This window comes from Rhipicephalus microplus, chromosome 10, assembly GCF_043290135.1.
Source record: "Rhipicephalus microplus isolate Deutch F79 chromosome 10, USDA_Rmic, whole genome shotgun sequence".
In the NCBI taxonomy this organism is placed as follows: Eukaryota; Metazoa; Arthropoda; class Arachnida; order Ixodida; family Ixodidae; genus Rhipicephalus; species Rhipicephalus microplus.
The window spans coordinates 29,245,750-29,252,436 of record NC_134709.1 but is presented as its reverse complement, the minus strand read 5'-3'; positions in this window follow the sequence as shown (position 1 = coordinate 29,252,436).

The following is a 6,687-nucleotide window of genomic DNA, read 5'->3' as shown; positions in this document are numbered from 1 at the left end:
TAGTTATATAAAACTTGTGTGATTGTTCAACATGTAATTGTGCGTACAACATCTTAATATATAGTTAGCGTCATTTCGCAACATCATCGCTCAAAAACAAAATTTACAACACCATCACCTTCCCTCCACATGCTTCGTATAACGTCCATTCCCAATGTACGTGGGATCTGCCGAATTTTCTCAAGAAAAGACATCGCTGTAAACAGTGTTTGGGCATATTTACTATTACGTCGTCCGGGTAACAGCGTTACCAGGATGAAGAAAAGTTCCTTTGTCAAATCGTTAGCTCCAGTGACATTCTCTGTAATGATTTCTAGAGTCCATTACGTATTTTCGAGTGATAGTATTAGAAGTAAAAACGCTCGATACTTGTGCTCACCCGGGGCCACTAGAAAACCTGAACGAAATACGGAAATGTAATGCTAAAGTTTCAACTGTCTACACCTGTAAATCGCATAACTAGGCAACACAACATCACATATCTAGCATATCACCAAAACAATTGCGATTAGTGTTTATATAATGATGTGATCTGGCGACTACCCTTTTTTTATTAGTGCATTGTAATATTTCATATTATTTTTTTCTTTATTTTAGTGCACATTGTGAAACCCTCTTTTATTTTGGTTGTCTCTAGATGCACGTTTTCTGGGCTACCCTATATATTGCCACGTTCCATTTCCCAAGTTTTTGTTATCGTCCCAAAACACCGCACGATTCTCAGCGCAAACCGCGCCTGCAGTTTTCTAGAAGGTTCCAGACTGTAGTAGGTCATTTCGATAAGATCACGCCCACTGTGCGAATGGTACAGATTGTTCTGGAACCTACGCCGCCGCCAGCGATAACGCTAGAACATTCGACGGCAAGAGTATAAATGCCGACGCGCTTCGCCGCTTGTCAGTTGTTGATCGAAGGCCGACGCTGCGTTCGCCGCTATCAGTCCGAGACTGCTATCTGCTGCTCTAATTAGACTTTCCCTTTACCGGGCACAGGTTCGCCCAAATAAACAGTTAAATCCCAACGCGAAGTTTTCTGTCTTTGGCCACGTCACGACCCCGTGACATCTGGTGGAGGTGCAGCTTCGTTCATGTACCGGACGCCCCCGTCAAGCCGTGAACCCAGCCCCCTTCGCGGAGAAGACACCGACGCCAACCAAGAGCAGCGAACGAGCCGCCGACAGCAAGGTCTCCCACCGGAGTACGGCCTGCTACAAGACAAGGCGCGGAAGACCAAGACCATGACCTCGACTGCAGCGACAATGACAACCGGAGCGTCCCAGCCCGCGATCGTCATTCATCAACCCAGGGAACCACCAACGTTCCATGACTCATCGTTTGAAGACCCGGAAACCTGGCTAGAAACATACGACCGTGTGGCCGCCCTCAATCACTGGGACAATGAAGAAAAGCTCCGTCGTGTGTACTTCTACCTGGAAGACACCGCAAGGACCTGGCTAGAGAATCGGGAGTCCACGCTCCGAACGTGGGATGTCTTCTGCGGCGCATTTCTTCAAACGTTCGCAAGCGTCGCTCGCAAAGAGAGGGCCGCTGCTCTACTCGAGGCCCGGGTTCAGCTACCAAACGAAAAGGTTGGAATTTTCACAGAAGAGATGACCCGCCTATTCCGTCACGCTCACCCAGACATGTCGGAGGAAAAGAAAGTTCGTTTCCTCATGCGAGGGGTCAAACAGGAGCTCTTCGCGGGACTAATGAGGAATCCACCGAACACCGTCCAAGAATTTGTATCCGAGGCGACCACCATCGAAAAAACGCTGGACATGCGCACCAGACAGTATAATCGTCGCCTGACTCCAGAATGCGCTGCTGCTCAGGCCAGTGACTCCGACGACCTGCGTGAAACGATCCGAGCGATCGTGCGGGAAGAGCTGCGCAAACTGTTGCTTTCGGCGCAGCCTCAAGTGGATTCGATCGCCGACATTGTGCGAGAAGAAGTCCGGCAATCGCTTCGAATTCCCGAAACACCGCCGCCCGAGCCAGGAACTATGAGCTACGCCGCTGCAGTGCGCCACAACGCTCCTCCCCGTCCACGCCAAAACGCCGCCCCGTCACACTTCCGTCGCCAGACGCCACCGCCGCCACCACCCCAACCGACGTCCTACCGTTCCCCAGCGGGCCAGCGCAGTGCACCGAGAAAAACGGACGTTTGGCGTGCACCTGACAACCGCCCGCTCTGCTACCACTGCGGCGAGGCCGGGCACACATACCGCTGTTGCCAGTACCGACAGATGGGACTGCGTGGCTTCGCCGTCAATGCACCGCGTCCGCAGCCAGGAGATCGGCCACGTGACATCGCCGACTACCTGACAGGAACTCAATGGACACCACGAAGTCCTTCCCGTTCGCCGTCGCCCAGCCGCCGCATGTCACCGCACCCCCGGCAGTACTCTGGCCCAACGCGGGGCCGGTCTCCTAGCCCGTATCCGGGAAACTAAGGGCAGCAACCGATGGAGGTGCGGTTGCTGTGCGACGAACTACCGAAGATCCTCCGACGACGACGCCAACGCGACGGAGCTTTTTGAACACAACCCCAACCAGGAAAAGCCCTGAAGGCAAAAGCTCACTTACCGAAGGTGGCCGGACGACGCAACATGGAAGCAGCGGAACAAGCCGACGCAGCCGTGACCCGACGCCACGCCCTAACTGTAATGCGAGACGGCGAACTAGCGACCTCGACGTTCTTATCGACGGCCACAGTGTGACCGCTCTCGTCGATACTGGAGCCGACTATTCTGTCATCAGCGGGTCGTTCGCCGCGAAGTTAAAGAAAGTTAGGACAGCTTGGAAAGGCCCTGAAATCCGCACAGCCGGAGGTCATCTCGTAACACCTGCAGGAATCTGCACAGCGAGAGTCACCATTAACGGCCGTATTTATCCTACAGACTTCGTAGTCCTACAGCGTTGCTCGAGAGATGTCATCCTTGGCATGGACTTCTTATGCCTCCATGGTGCTGTCATCAACCTAAAAACAAAGTCGATAACGTTATCCACAGAAGAAGCACTACCGCCGCGCACGCCGTCAGGACACCATGCTTTGAATGTGCTGGAAGAACAAGTCACCATTCCGCCTCGCTCAAGCGTCATTATTTCAGTCGGCGCTCCTAAATCACCTGACTTGGAAGGCGTCGTTGAAGGCAGTCAGCATCTGTTGGTCACCCGAAATATTTGCGTCGCAAGAGGAATTGCAGAGCTGCGGGGAGGCAAAGCAACGGTTATGCTCACGAATTTCAGCAATGAGTACAAACATGTGAACAAAGGAACAACGGTCGCATACATCGAAGAAATTGTCGAAGCCACCAGTGCTTTCGCCCTCGCCGATTCTGCAGAACCTGCTCAGAGGAACCAAGACCCTCCCATAGCTTTCGACGTCAATCCCAGACTTCCGAACTATAAGCAAGAACAGCTCAAGGCCCTGCTCCTGCAATACGAAGATTGCTTTTCGTCGTCATCGGAAATTCGGCAAACCCCAATCACGAAACATCGCATCATAACCGAAGAAAATGCCAGACCACTCCGTCAGACTCCGTACAGGGTTTCGACGCGAGAACGTGAGGCCATGAAGAGACAAGTTGATGAAATGCTGCGGGATGACATTATCCAGCCGTCCAAGAGTCCATGGGCATCCCCCGTGGTGTTAGTGAAGAAAAAGGATGGGACCCTACGTTTCTGCGTCGATTATCGCCGCCTGAACAAAATCACAAGAAAGAAAGTGTATCCCCTCCCACGAATAGACGACGCACTTGATCGGCTCCATAACGCCACGTACTTTTCGTCAATGGACCTCAAGACTGGCTATTGGCAAATCGAAGTCGACGAAAGAGACCGAGAGAAGACGGCGTTTATAACACCGGACGGCCTCTTCGAGTTTAAGGTGATGCCCTTCGGCCTTTGCTCAGCGCCTGCAACGTTTCAACGCGTTATGGATACAGTACTGGCAGGATTGAAGTGGCAGACTTGCCTTGTGTACTTGGACGACGTCGTCGTGTTTTCCTAGAGTTTCGACGAGCATCTTCGGCGCCTTGAAGCTGTACTTCAAGCCATCAAGACTTCCGGACTCACACTGAAGCCAGAAAAGTGCAGATTTGCGTATGAGGAGCTCTTGTTTCTGGGGCACGTTATCAGCAAGTCTGGAGTTCGTCCCGATCCACGGAAAACATCCGCCATCGCCGACTTCCCGCCGCCCACTGACAAGAAAGCCGTGCGCCGATTTCTGGGCCTGTGTGCCTATTATAGGCGGTTCGTGAAAAACTTCGCCCGCATCGCCGATCCGCTCACTAACCTTACCAAGGCCGACGTGGAGTTTAAGTGGGAAACGCCGCAGGAACACGCTTTCCAGGAGCTTAAACATCGCCTCCAGACGCCTCCGTTACTTGCCCATTTCGACGAATTCGCCGAGACAGAAATACATACTGACGCCAGCAGCGTAGGTCTTGGCGCCGTTCTTGTGCAGAGGGCTGACGGACTTGAAAGGGTTATTAGTTACGCCAGCCGATCGCTATCCAAAGCAGAAGCAAATTATTCCACAACAGAAAAGGAGTGCCTCGCCATCATCTGGGCTACGTCGAAATTTCGCCCCTACCTCTACGGCAGGCCCTTCAAAGTTGTGAGCGACCACCACGCCTTGTGTTGGCTAGCCACCTTGAAGGACCCTTCAGGTCGCCTCGCACGATGGAGCCTGAGACTTCAAGAATATGACATTACTGTCATTTACAAGTCCGGCAAAAAACACTCCGACGCCGACTGTATCTCTCGTGCGCCTGTCGACCAACCGCTACCCGACGACCCGGATGACGACTACTTCTTAGGAACGATAACTACCGACGACTTCGCTGAACGACAGAGGGCCGACCCGGAACTTAAGGCCCTAATAAAATACCTCGAAGGCAGGACCGCCGAAGTCCCGAAGGTATTCAAGCGCGCACTTGCGTCGTTCTTTCTACGAAACGGTCTTCTACAAAAGAAAAACTTTTCACCGCTTCGAGCTAAGTACCTCCTTGTGGTGCCTTCAGCTCTGCGACCAGAACTCCTGCAGGCCCTTCACGACGATCCGACGGCAGGGCACCTCGGTATTTCTCGCACGCTCGCGAGGATACAAGAAAGGTACTACTGGCCACGTCTTACCACCGACGTCACTCGTTATGTGAGAACATGCCGGGACTGTCAGCGACGCAAGACACCGCCGACAAGGCCAGCAGGACTTCTGCAGCCAATTGATCCACCTTGCCGACCTTTCCAGCAGATTGGTATGGACCTACTGGGGCCGTTCCCGACGTCGGCTTTCGGAAACAAGTGGATCGTGGTAGCTACCGACTACCTCACCCGCTACGCCGAGACAAAAGCCCTGCCAAAAGGCAGTGCCTCCGAGGTAGCTAAATTCTTCGTCGAAAATATCGTCCTACGTCATGGCGCCCCGGAGGTCCTTATCACCGACAGAGGAACGGCATTCACTGCCGACTTAACTCAAGAAATCTTGGCATACAGCCAAACAAACCACCGCCGGACGACAGCGTACCACCCACAGACCAACGGCCTCACCGAGCGGCTTAACAAGACGATCGCTGACATGCTGTCAATGTACGTCGATGTCGAACACAAGACGTGGGACGCCATTCTTCCGTATGTGACCTTCGCATACAACACGGCGGTGCAGGAGACGACGCAGATATCTCCATACAAATTGGTCTATGGAAGGAGCCCGGCAACGACGCTCGATGCCATGTTACCCAACGTCACCGACGAAGAAAACCTCGATGTGAGCGAGTACCTTCAACGCGCCGAAGAAGCCCGACAACTTGCGCGTCTCCGTATCAAGAATCAACAGACGACCGACAGCCACCGTTACAACCTTCGACGACGCTTCGTGGAATACCAGCCCGGTGAACGTGTTTGGGTGTGGACACCGATACGCCGACGTGGACTAAGTGAAAAGCTTCTGCGACGGTACTTCGGACCGTACAAGGTGGTTCGACGGCTCGGCCCACTTGATTACGAGGTTGTCCCCGACGGCATCACGAACTCTCAACGACGCCGATCGCGACCTGAAGTCGTCCATGTCGCGCGCCTCAAGCCGTTTCATGCGCGTTAACAAACTGAACTAGTTTTTTTGTATTATTGTTGTATCGTAATTTATTCATTGTACTTTCTTGCATTATTGTTGTACTTTCATTTTTAGTTGAAGCATCGGGACGATGCCTTTTTTCAGAGGGGGGCAATGCCACGTTCCATTTCCCAAGTTTTTGTTATCGTCCCAAAACACCGCACGATTCTCAGCGCAAACCGCGCCTGCAGTTTTCTAGAAGGTTCCAGACTGTAGTAGGTCATTTCGATAAGATCACGCCCACTGTGCGAATGGTACAGATTGTTCTGGAACCTACGCCGCCGCCAGCGATAACGCTAGAACATTCGACGGCAAGAGTATAAATGCCGACGCGCTTCGCCGCTTGTCAGTTGTTGATCGAAGGCCGACGCTGCGTTCGCCGCTATCAGTCCGAGACTGCTATCTGCTGCTCTAATTAGACTTTCCCTTTACCGGGCACAGGTTCGCCCAAATAAACAGTTAAATCCCAACGCGAAGTTTTCTGTCTTTGGCCACGTCACGACCCCGTGACAATATGTACTAGGGAGTCAGGAATATACTCAAGCGGTTCTCACAGCGTTTACTTGCCGTCCT